Source organism: Dermacentor albipictus, chromosome 7 (assembly GCF_038994185.2).
Source record: "Dermacentor albipictus isolate Rhodes 1998 colony chromosome 7, USDA_Dalb.pri_finalv2, whole genome shotgun sequence".
Lineage (NCBI taxonomy): Eukaryota > Metazoa > Arthropoda > Arachnida > Ixodida > Ixodidae > Dermacentor > Dermacentor albipictus.
In genome coordinates this window covers 103,063,574-103,080,360 of record NC_091827.1, presented here as the reverse complement: position 1 = coordinate 103,080,360, position 16,787 = coordinate 103,063,574, and positions in this window count along the sequence as shown.

Below are 16,787 nucleotides of genomic sequence, written 5' to 3'. Positions count from 1 at the left end.
GTTCAGATATATTCATCTGCTGCAAGCGTGGGTGTTAAAGGGATACTAAAGGCAAATATTAAGTCAAGCTAAAGTGATAAATTAGGGATCGAATAATTTTAAAGCGTGAATATTATGGCAAACAGAGCATTAATAATTGAGAAATTGAAGTAAATGCAGGGCACGATGAGAGGCTACCCGGGCGATTAAAGTAATTGCCCGATGACGAAAGCACTTTTCAGTTAAATTATGCCTCTAGTACACAACTACTCGTCACAAAAAAAAACATCCTTGTATGTCCGATGTCCGATTTTTCTTCTTGTCAGTGAACTCTTTTCCATTTCCGAGGCTTTTTAGTTCGGACCACGCCGCGGCTCAGCTAGCCTTACCCGACTAGGCCTATCGTCGGGGGCGAGGAGCGAGCAGGCCCAGGCCTCGCTCGTACGTGTGCGCGGCAGTATGCCCGCTATGGAGACCGTCGTGGCGGGAGAGGCCATCTCCCAAGAAGAATTGAATCGCCCTGGCTGGACGACGGCCATGGGCAGAAAAAAGAAGGCCACACCGGGACCGACCGTTCCGGACCGAGGCAACGAGGGACGAGCAGAGACGAAGGGCGGCCGCCGCACGGCCGGCCCGCAGAGCGCGGTCAAGCGCCTCGTCGCCGCATCGAGGCTCCCCCGGCTACCGAGGGACCATATTCGCATCATAGTGAGGCCGAGAGACGGCCTCGACGTAAAAAAAGTGAGTCAGATTCGCCTGGCGCAAGCGCTAGCAATGGCGGCCTCACTCCCGCCGAACGAGACCGAGGAAGACATCGTTTGTCCGAACGCAACCCAAAACATTCTCGTCGTGTCCACGCCAACCGAGAAGAACGCGAACGCATACGCCGGAGTTCAAAAGCTTCACCTAAGAGAAAGCGCATACAATGTGGCCGCATACATTGCGGCGCCGGACAACACGTGCAAGGGGGTCATCAGAGGAGTGGACCCCGAAATCAACGAGGCCCAGCTTCAGGCCATGGTCGTGAACCAAAGAAATCCCATGGCCTTGGAAGCCAAGCGGATCAAAAACACCTCGACGGTGGTAGTGCTCTTCAACGGCATGAAAGTGCCGAACTACGTCATGTGTGGCGTAAGCCTAATACGCTGCACGCTCTACAGGCGGCAGAACGACGTGTGCTACGGGTGCGGTGACTTGGGTCACAGAGTCGACGTCTGTCCTAATCCTGACAAGAAGAGGTGCCGCGGCTGCAGAGCCAACGACCCGGCTGCAGACCACCAGTGCTCGCCCAAGTGCGCCCTCTGCGGGGGCCAACACCCGACGGCGGACAGCAAGTGCAAGCAACGATACCAAATCCCTTACGTCGTGCGGCGCAGGAGGCGCCGACGCAGAAATGCGAAGAAATCGCAGCTGCAGAGCCATCCGCTAGAGAGTAGATCACGTGATTCCAGCGTGTCAAGTGCCCCCAGAGGAGGACGTTCGACAGTGCCGACACTACAACAGCGCAGCCGATCGAGAGGCCGTTCTCGCTCCAGGGGGCGCTCCCGCTCCCAAGTGCGCATTCAAGAAGGGCCGACCTGGGCGGACCGGGCCAAGCCAAAACCGCCTTCACAATCAAAGGTAACGCAGGTAGCATTGCCAAAGCATAACAAGGAAGACTCTATAACAGCTCAGCTAGCGGAAGAAAACGCGCGCCTCAAGGCGGAGATTCAGCAAATGAGGGCGGATTTCGAATCGTTTCGGAAACACGGTTCCACTGCTCAGCTACTCGACCAACAGCAGCAGCAGGTGCCGCAAAGTACACCGACCCCGCAAGGGGAGCAGTCGGTTCGCTCGGTCAAACGCAGGGCCCCTCCCCTGACGGAGGAGGGAAACCCGGCGGAACCCGAGTCCAGTAGCGTCCTATTGGGAATTAAGCAGTCGATTAGCTCATTGCAGCTAATGGTCCAGCAACTAGCGGAGAGCATGGTAGCGCTCGCGGCAAGAGTGACGCGTATCGAAGCACACGTGGCGCCTGTGGGTGCTAAACAAATCCAAGGCATCAATCATGGCGACCAACTCAACTAGAGAGCTGTTAGTGTGGCAGTGGAATTGCGCTAGCTTCAAAAGGCGCAAGGCTCCGCTGCTACAGTTCGTTGCCTCACAGGCGGACAAACCGCACGTCATAATCTTACAAGAAACTTTGGGTAGCGAGGTGTCCCTGCCCGGCTACCGGGTCGCCTCGTCGAAATTCGAACAGGGTAAGCGCGGAGTGGCGACCCTCGTCGCGAACAAATGCTCTTTCCAGGAACGAGATTTGAACTTAGGCAACGCGAAAGCGGAGGTAACCGTGATCGAACTCATACCGAACAGTTGGCTGAAAAACAGCGTATTCGTAGTGAACGTGTACAGCCCGCCCTCTGACCACAGACAGTCGTTCACATCGGTAATAACGAAGGCGGCCTCAATGGCCAGGGGGGCCCCACTCATAGTGGCAGGAGATTTTAACGCGCCCCACGGAGCATGGGGTTACGCAAGGCCAGTGCCTAAGGGAGAGCGGCTATTGGTGGCAGTCACTACGTGCTCGCTAGAGCTGGTGACGGACCCCCGCTATCCGACTCGACTAGGCACGTCGGTGGCGCGGGACACGACGCCCGACCTGACCTTCGTCAAGAACGTGCGAGGGGCCGAGTGGCGCAACCTGCACGAGAACCTCGGCAGCGACCACTACATACTGGCGGTCACGATCCCCATCAGGGCGGCACCACCGAGAGAATTTAAGGTCACCGACTGGGACGCCTTCCGCAAAATAAGGAAGGAAGACACAAACGAATACGCGGATCTAGACAGTCTTTTTAGAAGGCTCAAAGAGGACGTTAACACCGCGACGAGGGTTGTCCAAACTGAACTGAACGTGGAAAGGATGGACGCGAGATTGGCACACCTATTAGAGGCAAAGAATTCCATCACGGCCAGGTGGAAAACGCAAAGACTGAATCGCAGACTACGAAAGAAAGTAGCGGCACTAAACCGGGAAATCGAAGCGCACTCGATCGAGCTTTCCAAGCAACATTGGAATGAGGTGTGCGCGTCGGTAGACGGACAAATGAGAACCGGGCGCAAATGGAACCTCCTAAAGCAACTGTTAGACGACAAACAATCCAAAGGAAGTCAGAGATTGGCAATCGATAGGATTTTACAAAAGCAAAAGGAGCAGGGCAAAACGGAAAGCGAGTTCCTAAAGGAGCTGGCGGAGACGTATCTGCCACTGGGCCCGTCAGGCGATGGCGACTATCCCCAATACGCCGGGGCAGAGGTCGAAGAACTCGACGCGCCTTTCACGGAATCAGAAATTTGGGATGCCTTACAAGGCCTCCACGGACGCTCCGCTACAGGCCCGGACGGGGTCTCGAACAAACTGTTGAGGAACCTAGATGGAAGGTCGGTCGAGAAGCTCACCGAAGAAATCAACAGAGTGTGGGAAACGGGAGAAGTACCAGAGGTGTGGAAAGAGGCCTCGGTCATACTTATACCGAAACCCGGTAAACCACTTGCGGCGGAGAACATGCGGCCAATATCGCTCACCTCGTGCGTAGGCAAGACGGCCGAACATGCCATACATAACCGAGTATCCCGGTACATAGAGAGAGAGGGCCTCTTCCCACATAACATGGTGGGCTTCAGACCGGGCCTCTCCACACAGGACGTAATGTTGCTACTCAAAAAGCATATAATTGACGGCATGACCAGAGACACCAGGGGCATACTGGCCCTGGACCTAACGAAAGCGTTCGACACGGTCAAACACAGATTTCTAATGGAAACGATCTCGATGATGGGGCTCGGCCGGAAATTTCACTCTTACATAGGCTCCTTCCTCAGAGACAGGAAAGCCACGATCAAAATTGGACAGGCCACGTCCGATTGGTACACGCTGGGCGCGAGGGGCACCCCACAAGGGGCGGTGCTCTCCCCACTATTATTCAATCTGGCAATGAAAGGGCTCTCTGACCGGCTGACGAGAGTGACCAACGTCAATCACGCCCTGTACGCAGACGACATTACGGTGTGGTGCCCGGGAGGGTCCGACGCAGAAGTCGAGCAGGCTCTTCAAGAGGCGCTGGACACAACGGAAGAGTACCTGAAGGAAACGGGACTCCGTCTGTCACCCAACAAATCGGCACTGTTGCTGTACAGGCCCTCAAAACAAGGCATGAGGAATTTGACGCCGATCGATCAAATACCGATCAAATTACATACGAATGCCGGCAAGCCGATTCCCAGAGTGGACACTATACGAATCCTGGGGCTGCTAATTGAGGCGAAAGGTGGTAGCACACAAACTGTCATGAAACTCACGTCCAAAACGGAGAACATGCTCCGGCTGATCCTCAGGGTGACGAACCGCAGAGGAGGGCTCAGCGAGAGCAGTCTCATCAGACTTTACCACGCCTTCCTTATGAGTCACGTCAATTACGTAGCCTCGGCGCTAAAATGGACCAAGAGAGACGCGGCCAAAATAGACACTGATGCGCAAGAGCGTCAAAAGGGTGCTAGGTCTTCCGATCACTACAAGCATGGAGCAGCTCGATCGGTTAGGGGTCCACAATTCACTATCAGAAATAATCGAAGCGCAGACCAAGGCACAGGTCGTGCGGCTGTCGACCACCAGGGCCGGCAGGCGCATCCTAGAAGAAGCAGGGATAAATGCCGAGGCAGACTGCAACGCACACAAGATTGCGCTCAGCCCGGCGGTAAGGGGCACTTTCAAGGTAGAACCTCTTCCGAGAAACGTCCACCCGCAATTCAACGAGGGGCGCCGAAAGGCGAGGGCCCGAGCACTGCTGAAATCGACCGCCAACTGCCCGGGCCTGGCGGCATTTGTAGACGCGGCCCAGTATGGGCGCAGCGACCGGTACGCGGCCGTCTCGGTACGCTGGGATGGCACAATAATTAACGCAGCATCGGTCAAGGGGGTAACGTCCGAAGTGGCCGAACAGGTGGCAATAGCCATGGCAATGAGAGACCCCGAACGTCCTTACGTCTACACAGATTCGCGATCGGCGGCAAGAGCATTCGCCTCGGGCTCGATATCCCGGGAAGCGGCGGCCGTCCTCGGCAGCGAGGGAGCCGCGGGTCAGCACCTCATCAAATGGTTTCCAGCCCACATGGGGGCCGACGTGCACCCCGAATTTCCCAACGCCAACGAGCTGGCGCACGGACGCGCGCGAGGACTCACGCACCGCGGCGATCGTGGCGAGCGAGGTGGCGGGGAGGGAGGGGAGCACCGAGACCCGCTGCTCACCTTCAACGAAATAACAACACACTATCAGCTGTCGAGGAGGACCTTCCCACTCCCCCACGCTAAACTCACTAGACCACAGTCATCGATATTCAGGATGCTTCAGACAGGGTCGTTCCCCTCGAGAGGCAGACTGAGCCGTTATTCACCAGAAGTAGAGCCGCAATGTCCGGATTGTGGCGAATCTTACTGCTCGATAGCGCACATGCTTTGGCAATGCTCCGCGTTAAACGGCACCGTGTTCACTAAAGAAGAAGACTGGGTGGACGCCCTGCAAAGCGACGACCACCAGACCCAGCTCCGGGCCGTGCAGAGGGCTCACGAAAGGGCGGAGGCTCACGGGCTTCCCGTCCCAACGTGGGTGCGGCCCGCGACCCCTGCCGCCCACTAAACCAAGAGTGGGTGGGGAGGGGTTCCTCAGGACACATTAAAGTTATTCCCTCCTCCTCCTTGTATTCTAAGACGAAATAAAATACTACTTGTCCAGTCCTATTATTAGGGATGAGATGGATTTATTTACAAACGATCGAGGGTTCGTAGAGACGAGATCGCAGGCAGTTGGGCATTTGCTAGGCCGCGCGCAGTTCTTCCATCTCCTCTTCTTCGGTTCCGCCGCGCAGCGTAACATCTTCCTCCGGCGCAGACGAAGCTCGTCGAGCGAGTTAGAGAACCACATAATTGGTAGTGACAGTGCATCAGGCGGGCCACATGAACCACTTGAGTCTTCCGTGACCGGCGATTCGTCACTTAATCGTCTGAGTTTCACGAGTGGACCGCTGTACGTGAGACCTGCGATACAAGCCTTTCTTCGGTAGAGGTGTCCACAGTAACACAGGATCCCCAGGAGCGAAAGTGGCATGTATATGCCGGGCGTCATAGCATCCCTTGGTTGAAACTGGTGAAGAGAGCGTTCTTAAGCGAGCGAGCCGACGCGCTTCTTCGGCACGACACAATGTCTGCGGAATGGATATGTGTTCGTTGCGTGTCAACGGCCAAATTGAATCCAAGAACGTTTGTTGACTGCGAGCGATAGACACGTAGAAACTATAACAGATAGAAAGGTGCATAACCGGTTACTTCGTGCTTGGCTGTATTGTATGCGTACGTGTCAAAGGGCAGCACAGCATCACAATTCCTGTGATCAGCTGAGACGTACAGTGACAACAAGCTGGTAATCATTCGTACGTTCGGTGAGGTCATTTGTTTGTGGGTGGTATGGCGTTGAATGGTGATAAGTAGTACCGCAAAAGCGCAGCACTATTTCATTTTTAGAAAAAAAGAAGTCATTTAAATTACTTTTGACAATGACACGGGTGGTCCAAAGGTTTCGTTTCCGCTGGGCTCCCTGCCGCCCACGCTGTCACGTTTCAGCAGTTTCGTTATCGCGTAGTGCTGCACTGGTTTTGCTGGCTTGCGAAACTCGCACCAACTCCAAGTAGCAGAGAATTCAACTTCCATGGGATGTTGCAGGATGCTTGAGGGGTCTACGCCACTTGACCAAAACGCAGCTGCAGGGGTGAATCCACCACTCTGTCTTGGATCGGTACGGCCGCCTATCAGGCGCCGTTTTCCTCACCAACGGCAGGCAGCAAAGGGTGGCAATGGCGTATGCAACGTCACCACTCCCCCGGATGGGTGGCGGGCAATTTGAATTTCTGAAAATGTATTCGGACCCTTGAGATGCAATTTTCTTGTAAACTAAGTCTTTTCTTGGCACGAGACAAGCACTGCGAGGTTTCGGGAATGGTATATTAACAGTCCACGTCGATCTAATATTTGCCTTTAATCTCCATTTAAGCCTACACTCAAAATTCGGAAAAACACACACTTGGGTACAGCAAATGCATCCAGTCAGGAGACGTTCCAGCGCAGCGTACATACTTCTCACATAAGCTGTATTTTCAGAATAGAAGGATCTTGTAGGTCGCAGGTTTCCGGTATGGCAATCAAACAGCCTATATCTCCAGAGAATGTAGAAAGCCAGTACTATAAACATGTCATAGGGAAGGCCGCCAGTACTTTTAAACGGTGGAACCTAATTGAGTATGGCATGATGTCAGTGCCGTTTCTAAGCGTCCGCTGGAGAATCTCCCTCAAATTATAGCATCTCTACAAACTAAGAAACAATGATTTATAGTCACAGCACGTGGACACAGTCGACAGTTCGTAGACCACGGCACAAAACAGCACCTCGAGTTTAACGAAGTTTTGACAGAAACTGTTTACGAATGCAATCTAACAAATAAGTTTTATTCTCAAGAGTTATACACATAGTACATCCTGATAAGGCTGACCTAAATTAGATGCACGATACAATGGATCGGCGAAAAATGAGTTTCCGAGTAGAGCAGAAATTGCTTCTCGACTGACACTGATAGTGTCATCCGGTTTCAATCGAACTTTCAACTAAGAAATGAGTCAGCGACCTGCTAGAATAATTCGCAAGGAGCCCGTGAAACAATTTTGGCCTCTGATGACACTGGTACGTTAAGAAGATAATGAACTAATCGGACTTGTAACATCTCACACAAATGCGGATAGGCATGGTCTCGAAAATGTGGGCGAGAAACAATTTGCCTTACAAAGAGATGGAGTAATCCTAGGCCACTACCTTCATGAAGGAGGAACAGATTCTCACGCAGCACCGATTTACAACTCGAGTTTCAAATAAGTGTTCCAAATACGCGATGCAGTGCCTGAATACGAATTCGTGAGCGGTGCAGTACTTGCAGCACATGTATGAGGTGGGAAACTAAGAACACATTGCACACTTCAGCGCGACTGAACATTAACATATTGCGCGCTCACCATGAATTCGCTTTATGTTGCATTATTTCCACTTCTCCCGACCAATGACTGTTGCTATATTGATACTGTGAGAGAGGTACTCCCAAATAGCGCAAATCTTATTTCCATTGAATGCTCCCATAGTGTGATGGCATTGTGTCCAGCAACCCACACATATAGCCTGTACTTGTTCAATGTTGACGCTATACCCAGAAGCTGCACAAAAATATTGAGCAATTGCAAGAGCAGTTTTTGCATTTATAGAGATGGAGGTTAGGATTACTGCAACAATGAGTGAGTCGGCGAGCGAAAGACCTGAGAACAGCTCGGACCGATAGCAGGAACCGAAGCAGCTCCTTATTATTATTATTATTATTATTATTATTATTATTATTATTATTATTATTATTATTATTATTATTACCTCGCACCTCGCTGCACGAGGCCCGATGCACAGGTGCCCGACTGCGCTATATATAAAAGGCGGACGAGGAGGAGGACGATGGCTGCTGGAAGGCATGCCCCCCCCCCCCTTTTAGGAGAAGAGCAGCGGTGCCCAAGAGACAGCCTTTGATGCCGGGTGGTTTGGTAGATCCGTCGTTTCGGCGGTTGTAAAATTGTTGAAAGCGGATAATGATGACGAGGTCGCTAGGTCGGCTGGTTTGACCCTGTCTATTGCTACGACTTCTTCACGTCCGTTGAGATCCACGATAACAGTTTTTTTCCGCCCACATGAGTACCTAGAAAGGGCCATGATAGGGCGGCGTAAGAGATGGTCGGCTGCCTTTATGCCATGCAAAAACGTGGCTCGCTGTAGTCATGTCTTTGTTGACAAAAATCATGAGCCATTCCACTCTGTGAAGTTGGTTGACCTGCGAAGTTGTTTATTGCGAACTGATTTATTGTTTTGATGGGTCGTCAATGTGACGAAAGGTACGCACACTCATTTATTGTCTTCATCCGGTGGTCACTCGCCACTGCAATCAAATTCTTTGATAATGTCAAATCAAGGCACGTACGCCACTGGGTGGTCGGTTGGGCCGGATCGGTGTGGCATTGCAAGGGCTATGTCTGCAGCACGGAACGCGTAAACCGCTTCGTTTTCGGTGCGGACACATCCACATTGAAATCACCAACAACGACAACAGGCGTAGTGGGATCGCAACTAATTCACGCATAGTGAGTAGCCATGAACCTTACGGGACTGTAAGTCATTGCATGTTTTGCTTACTTACGGGAGGTATGAGCCATTGCTCATGGTGGTATGAGCCGTTGCTCATGGTGGTATGAGCCGTTGATGACGGCATTTTTCGTCGGCATGCTGTTGTCTATGTTCTATGAGTGATTAGAAAGAATTTAAGCACTGTTCGCTTCACTTTCCTGAGTGCTTGTAGCATCTTCCTTACGGGGCTATAAGCCATTGCCTATTTTGCTTGCTTACGGGAGTTTGAATGCTTACGGGGATATAAGCCATTGATGATGATAGTTTTTTCCCGCAGAACAAGAATGCATGTAACCCTAGCCATATACAGCTTCGCTGTGAAACATTACTTGATTATGCAACCCTACTAGGCCAAGGACGAAAGCGTGCAAACAGGAACAGGAGCGTGCAAACATCGAACATTGCTCTTTCGGTCGGCCGTGGCAACAGCAGCTTGTGCGAAAAATTCACTGGGCAACCGCAATGTTCTGGCAAAGATCAGTTACGCAGCTGTACAGCCGAGGCCTTGCTTGAAAAAGGAGCGAACGCCTAGCAGGAGAAGAGGAAGTTCTTCAACCGAAGAAGAGTGAGCCTGGCTGCCCATGAAGGTGGCTTTAAGTTAATGGTGAAGGCATTCAGCTATTCTATTTGCCGAAGGGTTCATACGCAGTAGTAAAGGTATGGTGGATGCCAAGCTGGCCCGTGAGTTCGCGAAAGAGATCACGATCGATCAGTAGTAGCTGGGGCATCCGAAGCGCGCGATCCAGCCACTGACATATCGAGAAGCCACTGTAACAGAACTGGGCAAAGATACCTTGTGCGCCTTGCATCATGAAAAGATACAAGGCGCTCGAGCAACAATTATTTGAGATACTGATAGAAGATACTGCTGCAAATATTGTATACGTTACGTTACTTTTCATTTGTATGGTACTTCGACACATTCGCAAATTTCTTATAATATTCGTATACAATGTAGCAGCAAACGCATACGTGCTAAAACGTTTGCTGGGAAATTTCCCGACTCAGGCCCACCTCGTTTCACTTTGGTCAAATGTCTGTTATATCTCAATTTTTTTAGCTTTCTTGATAAAGTATAGTTCCCTTCTGAAACAATTTGCTGGGTTTGCTTTAGCTCCTTAGCATCAAGGCTCTTTATACGCTGCGCTCTCAGCGTCTTTTGCGGGTCGATTTTGTAATTGATTGGGGTCGGTACTTTGCTTGCACGCCAGCTAGCGCGTCACCATTTAATTACAAGAACATCAATCAGAAGCATCTGCACGATGGCGCAAATACCTCTGTGAAGTTTCACCCCCTGCTGTTTTTCTGCCTGCCCTAGCAGGAGGGCTGTGGTGAAAAGACGAAAGAATGTCACTGCCTTGTTCATTCAGGTGGCGTATTTGCAGTGGCATCAGCTTTAGAAGCGGAGTTCAGCCAACGTCTACAGTTGTGCACGGTGATGTTGCAGTAGCCCAGTGTCTTCTGTCTTAAGCTACACGATACATTATTTCATGTATGTAGGAAATACAGGTACTGATACACGTATTGCCAGATGAATCATGATACAGTATCAAAGATAGATTCATCTTCGATACTACCCAGCACTGCACTGTAAGTACCGTCATGTCAGTGAGAGGAATTCGTCGCACCAGCTACTGTTGCCACGCCCGACTCAGCGATGTCCAGCAGCTCCGCTTTGTGTTTGCACGCTTCCGTCCATGCCCTTATAGGGTTGCATCATCAAGCAATGTTTATGTCAGCAAAGACATGCCTACAGCGAGCCACGTTTTCGTACGGCGTGAAGGCATCCGACCATCTCTCACGCCCCCCTATGATGGCCCTTTCAAGGTACTCAAGCCGACAGAAAAAAACTATTACCATCGACCTCAACGGACGTGAAGAAGTCATGGCGATAGGCAGGGTCAAACCAGCCTACCTGGCGACCTCGTTTCATTATTCGCTTTTAATTATTTTACAACCACTGAAACGACGGATCTACGCTATCGCCTGACATCAAAGGCTGTTTCATGGGCACCGCTGCTCTTCTACTAAACACTTGTTTTATCAGGAGAAAGAAGGCCACGTCGTCTGCATATGCAAGAACCCGAATCTCATTCGACGACAATCTACACCCTTGTAAATTTTGTTCTTTCAAAATGCACATATAAAGTGGCTCTAAATACAAGCAGAACAGAAGCGGTGACATAGACAATCCTTGTATTACTGATAATAGAAACATAATCTGATCGGAGACAGACCCAGTTACTATCAGCCTCCTTCAACCATTAGCATTACATCTTCTGACACCCCTAAGGAACCGGCATCCAATATTTATGCGCTATTGTGCAATAAGTAGGAATGAATTATTCACCCTGTCAAACGTCTTAGCTAAATATAGCATTACCATCTCCTCAGGTACCCACTCTAGCACCATTTTCGCAACATGAATGTTCGTCTGAATAGAGTGGCCTCCGAGGCTAAATGTTTGATGATTGTCTACCATAGACCTTACAACGACTTAACTATCACAACTGTTAACTAACGCACTTGCAAAAAAATTTTAATACACATCACGCAAGGAAATGGGCCGATATCCATGTCCAGGTTTTCTGGAAACGTGCAAACTAGCGTCCCAAGCGGCCGCGACACGAATCTAGCGCGTTTCCAATGGAACGAACCGGTTTTTCGCGAATGACGAGTCGATCATTGAAGAAGGCAGGTGGCAGACATGTTCTAAAAGACAACCCGCACGAGAAAAATAGAGTGGTCACGCTGTACAAAGCTCGAATTTTGTTCCCAGAGCGGTTCAAGGTTCAGCAATGGAAGCCTATCGAAGCGACGAAAATTTCTACTCGATTTTTGAGACGAGTATGGTAGCTGTGATAAAACTACGGCTGCTATGGTAATAACAGCTGTATTGTATGTACTCCGGAGGCTCCGCTCCACTCTCCTCACATGGAGAACCACTGTTCCCAAAAGCGACTTTTGTAGCACAGTCGTGCAAATTCACGTGGTGTCTTCATAAACTAAAGCGTATCGTTGCGGAAATGTCGGAGCTCGTGGCTGAGTGGTTTAAGCGCACGCACCTATGGTCCCCCGTCATGATGACAGCGGTTTAATACCGCGCTCCGGGATTTCGTTGAAGCCGTATAGGACTTAGTTCCACGTTCTCCCTCTAGATGCACTAGATGGTAGCTACACACAACTCAAGATATGGTTTTCAGCCGTACTCTTCAAATATTTTTCTTCCTAAAAGAAAGCAACATGTTGCTCATTTGTTGAGTCATAACCTTTATAATCAGATTTCATTCCTGGAACGCCATAACAGTCATGTGCATGTCTTTGTGTTAAGCAAAAAGAAGATATCGTACTTTGTCTTATGTACACACTCAGGAATTGAGAACATTGCACCTTCACCATTATGTGGAACTTCACGGTAATGCGCATGCGTAACTGCATGGCCAAAACTTTAATTCAATATATTGCCCGAGTATCAAGAAATTTCAACTGACTGCTACCACAGGGTAGTCCCTTCTAAAAACGTATGCATATATGGCCGAAACATTGTCGGTGCGTTAAAGCAGTGTTTTGGACGGCGATGGGCGGTTATGTCACACGACAAGAGCAAATGGTTTTGCACCCTCTCTGCAGAGGTCACATTGACTTGAACAAGCACCAAATATAAACCGTAAAGCTATTTATTACAGCTGGAGTTTGAACGGTAATCCCCGAGCGTGTGTCTTTCAATCTGGATGCACGCGCATGTTTTTGTGAGGCAGCAAGGAAGGAGAGAGAGTGTTCATGCGTGTGAACGCCTTGAGCGTGCGCGCGTGTTTCTGCCTCCGTATTTGAAGCTGCGGGCGCAGGAGTGCGTTTATGCATGTGTGAGCATATGAGCGTTCGTGTGTGCATGGGCGCAAACATTTTTGTGCATGTGTGCATGCATGGGTGCGTGTAAATGTGAAAGCGGGGAACATATGTCGCACCTCTGTATGTATGTGTGTGTGTGCCTACGTGCAAGCGTGCGTGCGTGCGTGCGTGTGTGCATCTATGTGTGTGTTTGCCTGCGCGCGAGTGAGCTAGCGATCTAGTTAGCTAGTTAGCACGCATTTCTCCGCTCCCACCTACTCTCGGGAATTATAGGGATGTGGAGTTTATCTAAAAGCATATTTAAATCAACGACACAAGAACGAATAGCAATGCGTTATAGCGTTATCTCCTTCGAGAAGTCGAATCAACGCAAAAAAAGCACCTGAGCCGTCAATATCGCCGGCCCATATTTTGTCACGATGGTACCGTCACCATCAGCACGGCTCCGCAGAAGCTAACATTGGCATTAAAAATTTACGCTGCTTGCCCGCTTGCCTTCGAAAGAACAGCCTGAATAAAAATCTAAAGCGTACTGACCACAAGGAACATGCTCACGGAGCCACACTTCTCATGAGTAATTCACAAAAGGCTAGGAGCTGTCAGGTTGACTTTAAAGACATTCTGTTTCTGCGTCAGTTACGCACTGCACTAGCGTTTAAACGGGAAATATTTGTTCAATACCTCTCACAGAAGCATGTTTAAACAATATTTCATCGCTTAGCTAGGTAATCTCAAGGACGGGCTCCAAACTAAGCATTTTATTTAGCCACCTGAGATCAATTATTGAAAAATTTATTGACGTAACTTCGTTAATTGCGCACACAACTTCTCAACTTACTCCGTATCTAGAGGTTACCAATCCGGACATTCGAATGATAAAATGTCGCCAATATTTGTATTGGTTTAATATTTTTATTCGGTGCAGTTAAAAGCAGCCGAAATCTTCATGGTGCAGTAGGCTCCTTAGAAAGCAAGTGTGAAAGCTTGGACAGGTTATCTTGGCGCAAATCAAGTTAATCACCTTAAATGCATGTGCCCAACCGTGTACTTCTGCCTTTACAATCGATTCTCCTACATTATACAAGAAGTACCTCAGCGCTATGGTACATTACACAAGGTTGCGCGAACATTGTGTGCACTGCTAATAAGATTTCCGAGCGTTGGTGCCATACGGCTCAGTTTCCTGGCATCATCAGGGATAAAGACAGCTGCCTGTGTGAAAGCATTGGATACTCTTTAGGACTCTGTAACATGTGGAGCAGTGCCGACATGTACGTTAGGACGAAAAGTGCTCAAGTACTAGGATGACGGTTTTGCTGCTTACATTTTGGCAGTCTAATTTTAAGACCTGAAGAAGAGAATACTGCCATTTTGTGACAATTAATGCTGACGTACGTACAGTCGTGTGAACTATGAGCACCAACGCAATACCGTGGTGGAGCTGGCCCAAGGAGTACAGGGCTACTTTCAACCACGAAATCCTGGTTTGATAAATGCGAGTAATGCGAAAGTGTTTCGCCCCTGAATTTCTGGTATGTCGGCACCGCTGTGCAGTCCTGGAGGTCCTTTTTACCACAAGCACTATATTTCAGCAAGTATATAAAGCAGTTGCATTAAACCATTGCTTTATTTTTTGGGGGGGAGGGGGGGTGGTGAACTTTCTTTAGACTCTAACCACTTTCCCAAAGTTATCGGTCAGCTCAAGACGCGCCTGAATGTATTTCTAATATCCAGAATGTTCTCACAGGTTCAATAGCGACAGAGCGTTATGTAATCAGATTTCGCGCGTGACGCAAACACTGGCGTACATTCTCCATCTCAATTGAGCACCCGAAATTGCGTTGCAATGTAGGTGGATTACAATCTGATAAACCGAAGCCTTGATCCGTAGATCAGATTCCGACGTAGGACGATTTTACGCGTAGCCATCGTTGTGCTTTGAGCATTGTTTTTTTTTTCAGCAAAAGCTCGCCTTATAATTAGTTACATTCGTGACTCACTCTTTTGGGACTGCCTTGTTCTTCAAATCAATACAACGGGACAGTATAGACGTGCTGCATATTCGTTGAATGAATAATGAGAAATTAACTAGGACCTTTGTTGTGTGTGTGTTTACATATTTACCGCAATAATTTATTATTCGTATCTTTTTAATTTAGGATATTGCAATGACATCAACCTTATATTAACATCCGATCTTAAGAGTAAAGAAAACTTAAATGCTTATTAGTCAGCTTTCACCTAATGGCAAGGAAGGAAATTTCAAGAAAAAGATGTTTATAACTATAACCCTAACCCCTTGAAAACGATTCATCGGAGCTTCCCCAATGGAAGCTGATACCGACCTGAAGGTAGATCGTATCGTGGGTCTTGACATATCTCCAACAATCGAACAATGGATTATTCCGAATGTTTCATTTCTGGAAGGCGTGTTCCCCATCTACCTTTTACTGCCGTTCGCAAACACGCATAAGACGAAAATGCTGCGGGAAGAGCGTCGTTAGTCCAAACCCACTGGGCTACCGTAATTCACCTCGCCTATATCGCCGTCATATATGTTTATATAGGAAGTCTGTATTTTAAATCGACGCATCACGAATCCGAAAACAGCTGCCCACGACAAGCCCAGCTAGGTTTCCTTAATTTCGTACTTCGTCCTAGGAAAGATCAGGCAGGCCACGGATAAAAGGAAGCGCAACGTCATACAGAGTAGGACAGAGAATGGAAGAGAGAAAAGCAAGGAGGTTAACAATGAACGTGCCAGTTTGGCTACCCTGCACATGGGGAGGAAAAAACTTTCATGGTAATTATAATCGTAAATGCAAGATAAATGCGGTAGGCATCTCAGGTCCTGGATCCATGATGCCACGTTCGCCACATTGCAAGGGGTTGTTCAGGAGCTCACTCGACGCACGTCTTGCCTCTTGGAGAAGCGAAGTGTAACCGACAGGTGTATCCAGCAAACCACCATATATATATATATATATATATATATATATATATATATATATATATATATATATATATATATATATATATATATATATATATATATATTGTAACCAACAGTTACCACAGCCGTTTCTGTGAAAGCTGATTTATGCTGGGCGAACCTGTGCCCGTCAACAAAAACCGACTGAGCACTCAACAACAACAAAAACGTCTCTCGAGCTTCGCTCCTTCGAACGTCGTCCTCCTCCTTGTCGCCTGCTGTCGCGTGCGAATCGTCCGATTCTCGCGCACGAGCCGCCGGCCTGTCAGCCCCGGCCAAGCGTTGCCTTGCGGTGCTTTGCTTGACGCTCGCGGTGTGGCGGCTACGCAGTTGGGATATGTCGGTCGTCTTTGTCTTCTCGCAATGCTGGCGGCATTAGCCCCCTCCGAGAGAGAGAGAGAGAGAGAGAAACATTTATTGAAGCATAAAATGGAATTCTCGCGGATCGAGGTCATCTCTTCGTCACGCTGTCTTCTCTTCGAAGGGAAGCCTCTTCAGCACGGGTGGTCCCTCAGTCCAGGGCTCCACTGAGTTTGGCCGCGTCCCTAGCGTGCTCCACCATCCTTCTTTGGACGGCGAGCTCGCAGCTGACGAGCCGGCTCTCCCAATGCTCCGCACTCGGGGGTTTATGATCGCGGAATGCGTCGTTTCGTTCACACTCCCAAGTTATGTGATAG